The 16,594-nt window shown below is 43.3% G+C and overlaps 1 protein-coding gene across 1 annotated transcript in view; it reads left to right on the forward strand.

Annotated features, from left to right (window-relative positions):
• Positions 1 to 1,927: 1,927 nt before the first annotated feature.
• LOC142466371 (uncharacterized) overlaps positions 1,928 to 16,594 on the forward strand; it is a 116,509-nt gene continuing 101,842 nt past the window's right edge. Inside the window, exons 1-2 of the mRNA XM_075571227.1 lie at positions 1,928 to 2,036; positions 5,209 to 5,399. The gene's annotated coding sequence lies outside the window, so the exon portion shown is untranslated. The remainder of the gene's footprint in view (positions 2,037 to 5,208; positions 5,400 to 16,594) is intronic.

Consider the following 16,594-nt stretch of genomic DNA (forward strand, 5'->3'; position numbering starts at 1 on the left):
TGGCGGCCCTGATTAAGATGGCGCACGCCAGCAGGAACCCTGGCCAAGGCCTTATGTGTCTGGCCAGGGTGAGCATCGGGGCTTGAGACGCATGCAGAGCAAGCAAAATTGAATTTGCCGCCTCCAAGCGCGTCACGTAAGCGGTTTACCTAATGAGGGTGAACCAGCTCAGTGCCGTTGTGGCTGCGCCCCCAGATGAGCGTGCACCTAGCCACAAATTGCACGGCCGAGCAAGGGGGCAGCGCTCGTGTGCCAGCACGCCACGCTCCCTCTCAGGCCGCAGCCTAAGGCTTAGTCCATAGAGACTGAAGCCATGCGGAGGCACGCTGAGGCTGAGGGAATGCGGTGCTTTCCCTGGCCTTATAGCGTGCGCCGTCCATGGGCGTGTCTGGGGGCGGGCCAGTGACGTCACGGAGCTGGTTCGTCCTCATTGGGCGAACCGTTCACGTGACTGGCCCTGCGCTCCAGCAAGCTAAGAAACAAAAGCTTTCTTAAGACACGCTTCCGCAGGCGTGCGGAAGCGTGCGCGAGCCCCTGCTAAAGCCGCTCTCATTGCGGCTGCAGGGGCTCAGTGCCGAGCAGCAGCGCACCTCAGCACGGGTCAGCGCCTAAGCGATGACCATGCCCGAGGCCTAAGGACTCGGGCATGGTGCCTTGGGCCTCGCTCCTGCTCTGGCTCGCCTCCTGAAGCTGGTGCTTTTTTGTGGCCTGACAGGTGAGGCAGTGAGCGCGCTTTGGGGGCGGGGCGAAGGTGTGGCAGAGGTGTGGCGGGAGGCGGGTCTAGTCCCTCATCCCCATTGGATGTTTGCTGTCACGTGACCGCTCCTCCGCTCCCCTCAGCACGCCTGTGCGATCAAGCCCCGCCCTCCCAGTTCCTTCCGTCCCAGTCCCTACCGTGTCGCGCACCTTTCCCCAAGCCGGCTGGGGAGTTTGAGATTGGCATTTGCGACGGAGGCATGGCCACGCCCCCGCCGGCAGTTCAGCCAATGAGGGCGAACCAGCCGCGGGACGTCATGGCCACGCCCCGCAAACCTACCACCACGCCCCCTCCCATCGCAAACGTTCTCTCTCCCCTCAGACCGCAGATCGCGGTCTAGGCCTGTGTATGCGCCGCGCGCGTGCAACAGTGCTGACTGGGGACTCAGCCTAAAGCCGCGCTGATTACAGATGCAGGGGGTATAAAATGTCAATAGGGGAGTGTTTATTATTTTTCCATTTCATTTCCTACTGAGTGCGAATAGCCGTGCGGCTATTTGCACTCAACTTAACTGAGTGTGAATAGCCGAGCTGTTATGAACACTGTTATGTGAGTAGGTTTCTATGCCTTTATTCACTAGAAAAACATTAGAAAGTCATATAGCTCAGTGGTTATGCTCCAGGCCATTAGTCAGAGTGGATTCCCTGGCTGGGATGTTTATTTTTTTCCATTTTATTTCCTACTGAGTGAGAATAGCCGTGCGGCTATTTGCACTCAACTGTGAATATCCACTGCCAGCAGGGGGGGACTCTGTGTGAGGGAGAGGGGGGCTCTGTGTGAGGGAGCAGAGGAGGGGCTCTGTGTGAGGGAGCAGGGGGGGGTACTTGTTATTAACTTGGAAAAGAAATTAAATGATAAAATCAGGACAATCTGCATTTCAAAGACAAAACCAGCAGCCAGTGCTGCCCCAGCCCTCTATGAGACACAGAGAGAACAGGTATATATTTATATACATAGTGATGAACTGAAGCAGCTTTACTGAGATATAGTAATGACCAAGAGGAGTATACACAGCTACATGCAGCAGAAACTATCTTTCCCTAGCACAGTGCCTGGGAAATGTTACTGTCTTGTTTCTAATCTACACAGTATGTGACACTTGATCCGTTTTGAAGTCGAAAAACTACAACTCCCATGACCCTCCTTAGTGAGCATGCGCAGTAGGACACAGAGCTGTGACCTGGATGTAGTCAGTGTCTCCACTTTCGGGAAAGTGAATCTGAGACTGCAGCAGAGAGGAGAGATCAGAGTTCAGAGCACAGCTCGTTAATGCCGAGAGGTACAGTATGTGTAGGACACCCACCCACCCTTTTATTTATTGCATTTGTTGGCTTATAAGGTATCAGTGACCCACTGTTGATGCCAGGGGTGTGCTGTGCGTAAATGCTCGAATCGATCATATCATTGGGATTCAGGTTCATTGTCTTGGTGGAGTTGCTGTACCCGTGCTGGTAAAGATAAAAGCAAACACACACACATTCCCAGAGAGCTCAAACTCCTACACCCACCACATCATGAAAATAGATTTATGCCAAAATGAGTGCTACTGAGCGTGGTGGCAAATGTATACAAGAAAAGACGGAGGTGCCCAATGCTACATCAAATTGACAAAACATATATGGTAATAAGTATAAAGTTTAAATACTTAAATAATAATAGTAATTACTTGGTTATTTAGTTAAACCCTTTGGCCACAGCGTCGTAAGCCTGCATACCACGTCAAGGTAAACCAAATTAACGCAGGTCCTTACACTAAAACTGTGAACCCTTCCTTACTTATTACCATATATGTTTTGTCAATTTGATGTAGCAAAGATAAAGGTAACCAGATGGAGACAGAAACTCTGGGTGAGACTGGTACTCTGGTTGTGACAGGTAGCTGGGATGTGGATTTATCTGGGTTTCAGTGTTGGTTGACCCATACTGGAAATGGTAGTGGTATTGAGGCTGAAGCTGATGAGCAGGTTGTGGCACATTGGAGGGGCTGTGAAGCGCTATGTACATTAATGGCCTATATAAATAAAAACATACAGATGCAGCGGCCGTTATTCGAACATTTACCCGGTACATCCCGCGTTACCCCGCGTGGTGAACCCGAGACGGTCAGTTGTAGACATAATGGCTCATCGGAGTAACACAGCAGGAGTCCTTGCTGTGAGTCCTACCGGGGTCTGCCTTTATTTATTTATTTGCTCTGTATGCATCATATATGCCAGAGTTACCAGTGGGTTTATTTATCCCGTTCCATGTAATATACCCCATTCATGACCTGTTATGATAACATGCTGTTATTTTGCATGCTTGATTTCAGGATTGCTACATATACACCTATATTTATCCTCCATACTGGGATACATGGGGCTTTACTATTTATCAGCACCCATTACACTACTCATGTGACACCGGGGAATTGTTCCCAATAGTGTTTTTTATTTGAAGTGTGTGTGTTTTTGCGTCGAAGTTTCAATATTAAATAACATTTTATTATTTTGGCTTTTATTGGTACCCGTCCTCCTACAGTGTTTGCAGCGGTTACTTTAGATCATGTGTATCCTATTGCCAACTATATAAGTATTTGACTGTTATGTGATTATACCTCTATACCGAGTACAGGAATAGGGTTCTTTTTGGGTGATTCTGATTTCACCTGGTTTGTTTGCATATGTGCCTCTGTCTCTCCCTATATGCACCATCCTCACTATATAACTATTACCTATACCTATTTAGGTGGGCAGTGTTAGGTCTTTCTGTTGTGCATACAGCATATATACCTATTAAATATAATCATTTAATAAAATATACTTTCACACTGTATCTGGTGCTAAAATGTCTAAGTACCCTTTTCTCGTGTCAGGGATAGAATAATAAGTGGCTCGCAGGCTTATACGCTTTAGCCAAAGGGTTAACTAAATGACCTTTTTTCAAGAGATATATTTCACTGTGTATTTTTGTCACATTGGATGTTGCTCTGGACTTCTTTGATTCTTGTTATAGAATAAGAAGATATACTCTTTACTCTTACTAGGCTTATCCCCCCCATCCCCCTCACCTCGCTCTTCCCCTCACCTTGCTCTCCCACCCCAATCTCCTCACCTCGCTCTCCCCCCCAACCCCCTCACCGCACTCTCCCCCCCAACCCCCTCACTGCACTCTCCCCCCAAACCCTCACAAAAATTATTTATTGTCGCATAATTTACACACAGTCACAGTAATGCATATACGACAGTCAGGTCCAAGAGCTGACACTCTAGGACCCCAACACACGGATAAGTGGTAACCAAGTGGGCTTAACCTTTATTATTGAGCCTGGTTTACCCACTCACCATCACAAAGAGTTACCAGTCACACATGGTTTCTCTTACTGTGTTTCTATTGCTGTTTGTGTTCTGTATCCCCCTTCCTACCACACCCTTTATTTGCCTCCCAGGTACTGATCTGCAGGGGTTATTTTTCCTTATCCCCTTTGCCTCCTCTGTTTACCAAACACTAGATTCACTAAAGTACAATAGCCTCAATGGCACTTTAACAGCCACTCAAGTAAATGGCAATGAGCATGTGATCACAGCAGCTCTTTGCATCTCTCCCCTCTCTCCTGTCTTCTCCTCACAGGATTGTTCAGCACCATTGCTGCCCGTATGTCGCCTTACACGGCCTGTTCAAACAATGTTCAGACAAATAGGGCTGAGGGGACAATAGGAAAAAGGATGGAAGTAAGACTTCATGTGCGCTCTCACCTTTTTATTCTCCTGCTTTAATAACATGATGCCCTCCTTCTCTAAATCAGAGACATCAAGGCCATGCTGCCTTCCTCAGGTGTGATTGGCATGATACCTTTTCATACTGACTCCTTTTAAGCTTTAAACAGCATTTCTGTATTTGATCATATATGTTCATGACTCTGCACTTGAGCATAATGTTACACTTTTCTTACAGGGGCTGGTTCCACTTTTTTACTTTTCTTATTCAAGCCCAAACCGACATTGTTACCTCATTAGACTGTGGCTCAAGTCTTTATCTATAGTCCAGTTTCCAAATCAGGCCAGGGCATGTTATACGCTCAGGTTGCTAATGGAACACATTCCTGCTACATCACCTTGTTACATCAACCCCACGTTCTGTTTATTCCACTGCAAGAAAACTCACCTTTGTGGCACTTGTGTCATCTAGTCATGTTTAGGGGATTTTTTCATTAAAACAGTTTTTTTTTTTTTTTTTTAAGTAATAGGAAAGTAGTCACTGGTGTGGCCTGTGGCTCCCATTCCTTTCAAACTGTGGGTACATACAAGTGAGCCATCGTGTATACATTACTCTCAATTAACTTCTGTTCACCTCAAAAACTGTAGAGAAGAAAGAAAAGACAAGTCACATTATTAACAACTTGTATCTTTTTTCAGTTCTTCCTTTATAAAACAGACATTACTTTGAGACCTCACTAACTGTCCAAATTTTAGGTTTGTAAATTGTACGAGAAACAAGAAAGAACAGAACCTTGTGGCGTTGCAGGACCACAGGAAAATCTACTACAGAACCTGCACAGACCTCCCCCCACACACAGAGCTCCTGGTCTGGTAGAGAGATGAATATGGGAAAGAACTTGGTATCAAGTGGGGCACGCTGTGGAAAAGTAACGCGCCAACACCAGGTAATCAGGAATATGTGTGTTGTGTGGTTTTTACATCTCTATTGTCTTATTACTGATGTTAAATTGCAAATATTGATAGATCTGCATACACCATTGCGGGTCAACTAGAACTTAATATCACTAAACCTGACTTGAGTCAAAGGACCGGATACATAAAGCTGCGGTAACCAAAAATGCCGTATTACCTCCCATAAAAAAGGGCCTTAGTTTTATCGTTCAATGAATAAGCGTTGCAGCGCCAAAAATAAAGCACTTTTTATTGGACCCGTTAAAATCACTGGATCTGATAAAAAAACAGGCACAATACCACATTTTCAATTAAAACTGCGATACATCAAGTTGAGATATTTATTGGAACGGGATGAACGGCAGAAATACTGCGAATATTTTATCACCTACTCCAGGCTGGCGTTAGCCCTGTCTTTCCTATGTATATAATGGCCAATATACTGCCCATTATATACATAGGCAAAATAAGAGAGAGGAAGGAGCAGCTCAGTGAGTAAAGACACTGACTCTGACATGTAAAAATAGCAGTGCTATACAAGAACAAACTACTATTATTATTATTAGCTAAACCAACATGGAATAGATGATAAAATAGTTATTAAAATACATTACAGTACATATTAACACCTTAGAAGTCCATCGGTTTCCATGACTATCTGACCACATGGTATAATATAAACATTACATTACACTGCATACCCCCCTTTGCCACCTTATAAAGCGTGGTTAGTTCTTGGTTTGTCCCACAGGCATAAACAAAACACTCTGACTCAGATACATCAAATTCTGTTAAAGTGGAGATTATATCGCACCCGGAGAAATAATCAACTAACAGGTGTTATTACCGCAATTTTAATGTGGTATATATCAAGATTGTGGTAATTTACTGGGTGCGATATTTAGGCAAATCTCGCGATATGGGAATTAACGCGACCGTTAATAATGTGTTGCATACCGCATTGGGTTAATATTTCTGTCATAGGCTTCGGTAATGTCTATTATTACAGAAACCTATGATCAAAATAACATTAACCCATTTCATGCCTGTGGTTACCAAGGTATACCGGATTCACCAAAGGGGTTAATACTTTATTAAAAGAAAACATTAGCTAACCCTGTTGACCCCGATAGTGTCCAGTAAAGCATTGCCATTCTAGTCGCTAAGGTGATTAAGGGGTTAACCCCTCTCACCACCATGCCCACCCCCCACGGGAAGCCTAACCACCCTCCCCGGAGCAACAACCGCCATTATCCACAGCACCTACCTCCACCCCCCTTCTAGACTTGTGCCAAATATCCTTTATATACTTCATACATACATATCATTGTGTGTAATAAAATGCTATGTTTGTATGGGGAGAATCAGTAACAGAAGTAGACTCCTTGTTCCCTAAAAAAAAAAAAACTCTAAACCATTGTAGTAAAAAAATGAACACAGTTCTGGAATTCACTGGATAGTATTGGTATAGCTTAATTAAGCCTGAATATCATCTGTGATGCCAAATACAATAATTAGGCATGTGGTTCCTGATTTAACAATGGAGATTTAGCAGTAAATTGGGTCATCCTATAACTTTTAGAGACCTGGTACATGGTGCGTTAACGGAAACACCCGGTGACTGATATGTGAGCTTCTAATGAGACACGTATTCTATTCATTGTACAAACATTTTTAAATTATACCTTCACAACTGAAACTATCAACTTACTATCAAAGGATTTGAAAAGATTTCTGCCACTTTTGGAGTTTTGCAGCTAGTGAGATTTTATTTTAAATCGTTAAATATTATGATCCACTTTAAATGTATGATCCTCTACATCTACTCTCCCGGCCCTAATGCTGCACATGTTATGCTAAACCCTTCATATTTACAATGTACATCTACAGTTTACTTTCGTCCTGTACTTTTTGTGATATGCCAACTTACCTCTCCTGCATGACCTTTTGTAAGACAGTTTGTGTAACAGTGACTTTTTTTGTCTCGTCTAGTACAAAGCCAAGCACCAATAACCCACCCATGCCAACACTGCAAGGTTGCTTTTAGCAGCCAGGATTACCTCCTCAAACATCTGAAGTTCAAACACCCAAATGAGAATATGGAAAAGATGAGGACAGAACAATCTTGCAACATTCCAATAAATATGACAGAAAATGCATCTTTCAACCAGTCAAGGCAATTTATAAACAATGTAACTGCTTCTCATTCCAAAATATATATATTAGCGGCTACCACAGGAAAAGATCTTGGAGTAAGTGGGAAGAGTCTGACTTGGTTTTCAGACCAGAATCTACAGAAGAGAGCACAGACCAGGGAGAGACCGCATGTATGTGGGGAATGTGGGACAGGATTTAGTGACTTATCCAGCCTGAACACACACATGAGGACACACACAGGGGAGAGACCGCATGTATGTGGGGAATGTGGGAAGGGATTTAGTCGGTTATCCATCCTTAATACACACAAGAGAACACACACAGGGGAGAGACCGCATGTATGTGGGGAATGTGGGACGGGATTTAGTCAGTTATCCAACTTGAATACACACATTATGACACACACAGGGGAGAGACCGCATGTATGTGGGGAATGTGGGAAGGGATTTAGTCAGTTATACAACCTTAACACGCACACGAAAACACACACAGGGGAGAGACCGCATGTATGTGGGGAATGTGGGAAGGGATTTAGTGTGTCATCCAGCCTGAACACACACAAGAGAAAACACACAGGGGAGAGACCGCATGTATGTGGGGAATGTGGGAAGGGATTTAGTGTGTCATCCAACCTGAACACACACAAGAGAAAACACACAGGGGAGAGACCGCATGTATGTGGGGAATGTGGGAAGGGATTTAGTGACTTATCCAGCCTGATCAGACACAAGAGGACACATACTGGGGAGAGACCGCATGTATGTGGGGAATGTGGGAAGGCATTTTGTCAGTTATCCAGCCTGTACACACACAAGACGACACACACAGGGGAGAGACCGCATGTATGTGGGGAATGTGGGAAGGGATTTAGTCGGTTATCCAACCTTAATACACACAAGAGAACACACACAGGGGAGAGACCGCATGTATGTGGGGAATGTGGGACGGGATTTAGTCAGTTATCCAGCCTGAATACACACATTATGACACACACAGGGGAGAGGCCGCATGTATGTGGGCAATGTGGGAAGGAATTTAGTCAGTTATCCAGCCTGTACACACACAAGAGGACACACACAGGGGATAGACCGCATGTATGTGGGGAATGTGGGAAGGGATTTAGTCGGTTATCCAACCTTAACATACACACGAGAACACACACAGGGGAGAGACCGCATGTATGTGGGGAATGTGGGAAGGGATTTAGTGTGTCATCCAGCCTGAACACACACAAGAGAAAACACACAAGGGAGAGACCGCATGTATGTGGGAAGGAATTTACTCAGTCATCCAACCTGAACACACAGAAGATGACACACACAGGGGAGAGACTGCATGTATGTGGGGAATGTGGGAAGGGATTTAGTCAGTTATCCCACCTTAACATACTGGACACCTAACAAGCTCCTATTGAACCCCCAAAATAACACAACATATATATAAGCGTATGAGTGTCACAGAGGAGTGCTACTGAGCATGGCAATATATATTTAAAACCAGAGACAGAACATAAAACACAGACAGAGCTCAGTGCACATCCAGTGAAACTTATACACGGTACAGTGCCTAACTATATATGTATAAATATCTATTAAATAAAATGGTCTTTTAGTTTAACATTTTTGGCCAAAATTGTTGTAAGCCCCTGAGCCACTGCATGGCAGACCACATTTCCAGGGGTCCCTAACACAAATATAAATTCTTAATAACCTGTGCAATACCAGGAAGAATGATTTATAATAAATCTGTCAATATTAGTTGCAAAGTTCTAAGTCTGATTGAAGCTTTTAAAAACCTGTACATTACCAGGAAAAGCACTCTATTAGATTTGTCACAACCATACTGCAAGCAAGCAAGTTCCCCTGAGAGTGGGAGATGCTATGGAGTGAGCTTTTAACCATTTAAATGTGGGAGGGGGTAAGCTTCAATTAGGTAGGAGGTTGCCACCCTCCAATCAGCTAAGACTAGCTGAACAAGAATTGTAAAACATACTGGACACCTAACAAGCTCCTATTGAACCCCCAAAATAACCACAACATATATAAGCATATGAGTGTCACAGAAGAGTGCTACTGAGCATGGCAATATATATTTAAAACCAGAGACAGAACATAAAACACAGAGCTCAGTGCACATCCAGTGAAACTTATACACGGTACAGTGCCTAAATATATATGTATAAATATCTATTAAATAAAATGGTCTTTTAGTTTAATATTTTTGGCCAAAATTGTTGTAAGCCCCTGAGCCACTGCACGGCAGACCACATTTCCCTTGCATGTATGTGGGGTATGTGGGAAGGGATTTAGTCGGTTATCCAGCCTGGACACACACAAGAGGACACACACAGGGGAGAGACTGCATGTATGTGGGGAATGTGGGAAGGGATTTAGTCAGTTATCCCACCTTAACACACACACGAGGAGACACGCAGGGGAGAGACTGCATGTATGTGGGGAATGTGGGAAGGGATTTAGTCTGTTATCCAACCTGAGGACACATGAGGGGACACATAGGGACGAGACCGTATGTAGGTGGAGAATGAGGGAAGGGATTTAGTCGATTATCCAGCCTGAACACACAAGAGGACGCACAGGGGAGAGACTTTACTCTAAAGCCAGGCATGTTTAGGGATAACTAACGACTAAGACGCTCACATATAAGTGCACATGTGTATCTGTGTTACGCTAAATCACAATGAAAAGTGACTTTCGTTTATGGTGCATAAAACAAGCATTTTAAAAGTATAAAAAAGTTATAACTTTTTAAATGCAGGTTATTTGTATCATTCTTATTGTAGTTTTAATTAAAGAAAAAATTGTTCTTAATAATGATTTATATTTCCATGCTGTTGGTTCTAATAAAATGTGCGTTGCCCATTATGCTGAAGCTGTCTGTAGCCTCACTTAGTTGTGAATTGGAATAGTTTCGCCGTGACCAATTGGCCGTCGGCATTAGGCGCAGATGGACCCTCCGCCACCAACCGCTTCTAATGTAAGTTTTATTACCATTTTGGTATGGTGTTAATTTAAGGGGTTTAGGGTAGGGCGTTTTAGGGTAAGGGCTTAAGTTGTGGGGCTTGGGGGGACTTAGGATATTGGTGTTTTAGGGTAGGGAGTTTAGGCACTTACCTTAGTGGCGAAGTGGCCCGAGGTGGGATGAGTCGCGGCAGAACAGACGCGACCAAATGTCCTGTGATTACTGAGGTTGGGGACAGGGACACAGACTAATGTCCTCAGTGAGGGACATTAATGCAGCCGCCTTTACATACTGTATGTCATGTTCCTTTAATATCTCTAGAGTAGGAGCAAGGGCTGACCGTCTATTTCACAGGTTACACGTTGAAATGAAAATGTACCTGAGGGGGTTAAGTGTCCCATTATTAATGACATAACCCTTTGCAGTAATGATGTAACAAGTGGTTCCACCTCACAAAGGGACCTTTCCCCACTAATGGTTACACTTGCACACCTCTATGGCATAGATTCCTGTTACACATGCGCTGCCGTTACCTTCCCACAAGCACATTGCCAGGCAAGGTGTTCATATGGGAATCTGAGGCCAAAATCTATGGTCGGGGTCCAGGAGACACACACCCAACTTTATTTTGTATTGGTAACCCAGAATGAAAAGCATTTAGCTGAGGGGGGCACTGGACTGTGGATGGGGCGGAGGGGCACAGGACTGGGGGGTCCATGGGACTGGTAGCCCCTTTTTTACCTCTCGGATTTGATTTGGGGCTAGTTCTGTTTTGGCGGGAAAGTGAGCTTTGTGTTACCAGGCAGATGTGGATGAGAACAAAAAAATGATCACGCTTGCTCTATACTGTAAGGGTGCTACCTAAGGATAATAGCTTCCTAAGTGGCTGATATGGTGGAAAGGAGAAAGGATTATCCTTTTGGTGGGTACACTCCTATGTCAATCCCAGCGGGGGGATAAGCATACTCAGTCTGTTGGCACAAACTTGTGGGTACACATGCCCATGTATCTCTCCGAGAAAAACCAGACTTGGTGGAAATACGTGACATTGGAAGATTGATACAGACTATGGTAGAGACAAAAATCTACCCTAGGTGGGTAAATGGGTGTGGAGGAAAAAACTAAGGTGCTCTCTCTAGACCAAGGATAATTATGGGTAATATTGCTGTGATGTGTTACCCTTAGATGCACATATAGTCTAGTGCGGTGTAATAAAGTCCAATGTCCACTGCTCAAACCCAATAGGATCTTTCCAGGATCCTCAGACGTGGGTGAAGAAAAGTTAGGGAGTGCAGAGTCAAATATATGAAAATGAAATGGATGGGAAGGAGAAAGAGGTTTAAATATACACACTATCTACCGATCAGTCCATGTATGTAATAATATACACAAGTATGTAGGATGGAGATGGTGGGGAAATATAATCTATTTACTCACGGCCCAGTGTGAGCATGGGAATCCTGATTGGTATCTTTAGACGTTATCTCTCAGTGTTTCCTCTATTCCTGGATCTGCAGCTTGAATAATCAATGTGTCATTCATATGAGATTTTCACAGCGCGCCTCTGGACACGATCTCCCTATGCAGCGCGGCTCTAATGTACTATTTTACTGGCCACGAGAGGGGTATGACACTGTTTCACATAGTGGCTCAGCTGATTTGGAGACTGCTATTTTAACTCTTATTAAGCATACAGCGCTGACAGCTAAGACAGAGGGTCTGTTTAACTAGGATCACCTGCCCATGTACCATATAGTATACAACCAGTTTGACTTCCATTACAGCTAAACCTCTTTCCCTTTAGAGCTCTATTCGCTATATATGAGTGAATCACCACTCGATGTCTTAAGTAATTATAGATCTCTTTTGGGCAGCCTGGACTGTTACATCACTCAACTCAGCCCCCCATCCCCTGCTATCAAGTCCAATGATCTGGCAATTGATTTCTGGATCCAGTTAACCATTATATATGACTCACAAAAATATATAGAGCAAATCCTAAATTCCTTTACCTTAGTTAGAGATACTAAGTGGCAATTTACGGGTTAATAAAGCTATTAATGTCACTAATTCGTCACAAATAGCTGGGAAAGTTGTGTCTAGTTCTACCAAGTGGCAATATTAATGTTTGTTAATAGGTTCCCAGATCCAGATGGCACTATTTAACTCCTAGAGATATCCTGATTATACCGCTATTTCCTCTGCCCAACTGTAGGGAGCCTGATACTACATGGCAAACTATTACTGAAACGCTCATATTGTGACTAATTAGTCAAAACAAGCAGGGATTAGAAAATGTTAGTTGCTTTAGGATTTACCAATTGGCAATATCAATATTTTAATCAGTTAAACTATTGGGTTCTTGACAGCCGCACACTCTCCTGAGACCCTTATTTCATTTTATCTATTTATTTTAATGTATGAGTTATTCATTCACCTTTGATGTATTAAAGTTATTTCAACATTTCATACAGATACCCTATATTTCAAAAGTATCTGTGCTTGCACACCCATCTACCCACCTTGGGTAGATTTTTGTCTCTAACATAGTCTGTATCAATCTTCAATTTCACCTATTTCCACCAGATGTGGGACATGTGTCAGGTGATTGGCTGAGGAGCAAGAGGTGGGCAGAGTGCTGTGATTGGACAGGCCAGAGGGAGGACATGGCTAGGGAGTTTGGGCGGGAAAATGAAAGGTACTGTATATATAGACGGAGCAGAAGCAGATAGCAACATTAGCTGGGGTTAGTTGGCTGCTCCCCTCCCCATGTGTTATTATAACAGAGATAGATATAGACACACACTCACACCCACACCTATTCTTTTTCCACTGGCTTGTATTCATGCATACTTTTGCAGATATTCCTATATATATCTTCTAACACAGGTGTGTTCTTTAGGTGTTAAGTCATTACAGGTATATATATTAATTGAAGTTACGGTAACTTTGGGTTTATATATTTGTTTATACTTTGCAGCTTTATTATTTAGGGGTTTAGTGGTTGGTGTTGATTTATATATTTTATATTTACATTTTAATAAAATTTGTCTTATTTTTTCCATCAATTTTGAGTGCTTTATGCAAGACCTTCTTTTTCTTTCTGTGTGTTTAAAATGTTTTGGGCCTTTACCCAGATACCAGAGGGTATTTTGTATCCCTTATTTCTGGTTTTTGTTATTTGAGACTTTTAGAATTGATTGGACTGCTGCACTATTTGTGTGTGTGTAATATATTTGGACTGTTTGAACGGGCACTAAAAGGCTGCTAATCATTATCTAAGTCTTTAATATTAAGATGGATTTTGCTAACAATGAGCATAAGTGCCTTGCAAATGCAGCAGATATTTTTGCAATTAGTGAAGAACCTGAGGAATGTACCCAGCATTTAAGCAGCCATTCAGAGCAGGATCAGATTAAAGAATTAAAAATACTTATGAGCAAATGGCTTCGTATATTGTGGAATATAACAGCCCTCTATAACTATCAAGAAAATAAGATGATCCCCAGGGGACTAAGGCTACAAACTTTTCCATCATTTACTTTTTCTGATCATAAACTGAAGGGACGCTCGGAAAGTGCTCTCAATACTTACTCATTTGAGCTGATTAACATTTTGATTGCCAACGATACAGCCTGTGTGTGATCACCTACCTTCTCTTCCTACAGCCTTAGTGTCCTAGAGACACCATTTTGCAAGGGCAATCTGCATAACAGATCCCTAGAGATTCTTGATGTAATACCACTCAAGTGTCTCATTTTATATTGGATCCAGAGTACCATATGTACTCACCATAGGATTCTATATGTGTGTCCTGACTACGATTTTAACCCCCATTATTTTAATATCTCTGATCACTAAAGATTAATTTTAAATTATACACTAATCATTCAGAATAGGGATCACGAGTGCTGATAATTGTTTTTTTTTCCTCTCTTGGTTTGTTTAAGTAGGAATATTGTTTGACCAGCCGGTCTCCTCCCCCAACCCCCTCCCCTCGCTCTCCCCCCCCACCCCCTCACCTCGTCCTTTCCCCAACCCCCTCACCTCGTCCTTTCCACAACCCCCTCACCTCGCTCTCCCTCCACCCCTCACCTCGCTCTCCCCCCAACCCCCTCACCTTGCGCAGCCCCCTCCCCTCGCCCTTTCCCCAACCCCCTCACGTCGCTCTCCCCGCAACCCCCTCACCTCGCTCTCCCCCCTGCCCCCTCACCTCGCTCACACCCCAAACCCCCTCACCTTGCTCTCCCCCCAGCCCCTCCAAAAAATTATTTGTCGCATAATTTACACACAGTCACAGTAATGCATATACGACAGTCAGGTCCAAGAGCTGACACTCTAGGACCCCAACACACGGATCAGGGGTAACCAAGTGGGCTTAACCTTTATTATTGAGCCTGGTTTACCCTCTCACCGTCACAGAGAGTTACCAGTCACACATGGTTTCTCTTACTGTGTTTCTATTGCTGTTTGTGTTCTGTATCCCCCTTCCTCCCACACCCTTTATTTGCCTCCCAGGTACTGATCTGAAGGGGGTTATTATTCTTTAACCACTTTGCCTCCTCTGTTTACCAAATACTAGATTCACTAAAGCGCAATAGCCTCAATTGCACTTTAACAGTCACTCAAGTAAATAGCAATGAGCATGTGATCACCGCCCATAATCCAACCCCCCGATCGACGTCACGCGCCGACGTCGCGAGTCAGCTGACGCGGAATCTGAACGATTGCAGATCGGGACAACAAGGAGGGCTGTGCATCAACGCAGCAGAAGAAGCGGAAAACGTCCAGACACCCCTGTTCCTGCGGTTGTTATTTATACCGAGATGCCTATACCAATTTTTATTCTGTGAGTTTTTATAACCGTTTTTACTTTCCATAAATCTGACAATATTACCCTATGGGCCTTGCGCTTTTTTCTTTTTTCTTTCCCTGTCTATAGCTTTCTCTGGTCCCGAGGTTGGTTCCAGATGAAAAAAGGCTGCATACCCATAGAAGATCAGGCTTGGACTCTGTATTTGGGACCACAAAAAGCAAACTTCTTGGACACTAAGTATTTTAATTGATTGTAATAATTGTTAATGTTTTGCTGTGTAAATCCCTTGTAACTTATTTTCTCCCTTTGTGTATTATTAATACACAAGGAGGCTGATAAGTACTGTAAGAGCGCTGGTGGACACATTTGGGGGCAGAGGGGCTCACACCCACCTGCTCACAATTGTGTTATACTCAATTTCACATCACTTTACTATGTTATAAGTTCAGGTTGCTAATGGAACACATTCCTGCTACATCACCTTGTTACATTAACCATACGTTCTGTTTCTGTTTAGTTCCACCGGAAGAAAACTCACCTTTGTGGCACATGTGTCATCTTGTCTGGGATTTTTTAAATTACAACAGTGTTTTTTGTTTTTTTAAAGTAATAAGAAAGTAGTCACTGGTATGGCCTGTGGCTCCCATTCCTTTTAAACTGGGTACATATAAGTGAGCCATCATATATACATTACTCTCCATTAACTTCTGTTAACCTCAAAAACTGTAGAGAAGAAAGAGAAGACAAGTCATATTATTAACAACTTGTATCTTTTTTCAGCTCTTCCTTTATAAAATAGACATTACTTTGAGACCTTACTAACTGTCCCAATTTTAGGTTTGTAAATTGTGCGAGAAACGAGGAAGAACAGAACCTTGTGGCGTTGCAGGACCCCAGGAAAATCTACTACAGAACCTGCACAGACCTCCCCCCACACACAGAGCTCCTGGTCTGGTACGAAGATGAATATGGAAAAGAGCTTGGTTTCAAGTGGGGTACATTGTGGAAAAGTAACGCGCCAGCACCAGGTAATCAGGAATATGTGTGTTGTGTGGTTTTTACATCCCTGTTGTTTTATTACTGATGTTAAATTGCAAATATTGATAGATCTGCATACACCATTGCGGGTCAACTAGAACTTAATATAACTAAACCTGACTTTAGTCAAAGGGCCGGATACATCAAGCTGCGGTAACCAAAAATGCCGTATTACCGGCCATAAAAAAGAGCCTTAGT

This window comes from Ascaphus truei, chromosome 15 (assembly GCF_040206685.1).
Source record: "Ascaphus truei isolate aAscTru1 chromosome 15, aAscTru1.hap1, whole genome shotgun sequence".
Taxonomy (NCBI): domain Eukaryota; kingdom Metazoa; phylum Chordata; class Amphibia; order Anura; family Ascaphidae; genus Ascaphus; species Ascaphus truei.